Source organism: Lycium barbarum, chromosome 9, assembly GCF_019175385.1.
Source record: "Lycium barbarum isolate Lr01 chromosome 9, ASM1917538v2, whole genome shotgun sequence".
In the NCBI taxonomy this organism is placed as follows: Eukaryota; Viridiplantae; Streptophyta; class Magnoliopsida; order Solanales; family Solanaceae; genus Lycium; species Lycium barbarum.
The window spans coordinates 95741449-95742647 of NC_083345.1; the positions used below are offsets into that span (position 1 = coordinate 95741449).

Sequence of the window (1199 nt, forward strand, 5' to 3'; positions counted from 1 at the left end):
GAAGTTGATTATACTTCTGCTGTGGTCCCTCCTAGGACTGGAAATGCTACTTTCAAAATTGATAGTTCTATCTATCAGCTGCTGAAACTTGAAGGTTATTTTCGAAATTCTTCGGAGGATTGTCCACTCCGACATTTGAAGAACTTCCTGCACGTATGTGCTCAACAATCTCAAGGTGTTATTTCTGCTGATGCACTTCGGTTACGGGTCTTCAAATATTCTTTGGCTGGCCAAGCAAGGGGATGGTATGAAAAGCTTCCCAGCAATTCTATTCATACTTGAAGCGAGCTAGCCAATACATTTCTGAAGAAGTGGTTCCCACCGAGAGAAAAGGCTGAACTTCGAGATAAGATCTTTGAGTTCAAACAGCTCCCGGGGGAACAATGATACGCGGTATGGGAGCGGTTCAAGTACTATCTAGCTCAATCTCCAACTCACGGGTTTTCGGATGCTATTCTCACCGAGAAATTCTACAAGGGCTTAGATACAATGAATCAGATTGCTGTCAATACTCCCGCGGGAGGATGCTTCATGGACAAATCATTTATCAACACCACCCGTTTGCTTGATAAAATCACCACCCATAATCAAGCTTGGCATTCAACTGATAGTGAGAGTCTCTCTTATGGTAGTCCATCACTAGCTGCTGTTGCAAAAGAAAACCACGAGAGAGATCACGCCTTTGCTCAATTGCAAACCACGGTGGATCTATTATCAAAGAAGTTGGCAGAAAAGGATGCACAAGGGGTAAATGTTGTTGAGGAGTTACCACCTCATCCATAGGGGATGTATCAAGTCCCTGAGGGGATGTACCAAGATGGGAAACAACATTATGAAGATGCTAATTATGTCAACAACTCCCAAGGGGGTTATCAAAGGAAAAATTATCAAGGTCCGGGCCATTACCTGTGGCAAAAGCCTCAACACCAATTGCAAGGGAACAATTATAGCAGAAATGATCAGGGAAATCCAAATCAAGGGAATTACGATAACAACAATTATGGCAACAAGAGCTCTAACCCCTACATTCCACAAAGGGGGCAAGCATCAAGTTCCCAATAGCGGAGAGACAATTCAGCTAGCAACTCTGTTAGCAATGCTGCTAATGATTCTGCGGAGCTGAAAAGTATGATGCAGAAAATGCTAATGAATCAGGACAGAACTGAAAGTACAATAAAGGGAATGCCTCAGGTTCAACT

General features: G+C 43.1%; 1 non-coding gene across 1 annotated transcript; it reads right to left on the minus strand.

The window, feature by feature from the left end:
• Window positions 1–337: 337 nt before the first annotated feature.
• On the minus strand, window positions 338–443 carry LOC132612485 (small nucleolar RNA R71). The gene has a single exon (XR_009571840.1). It is a non-coding gene; the product is annotated as a small nucleolar RNA R71 (small nucleolar RNA).
• Window positions 444–1199: the final 756 nt, after the last annotated feature.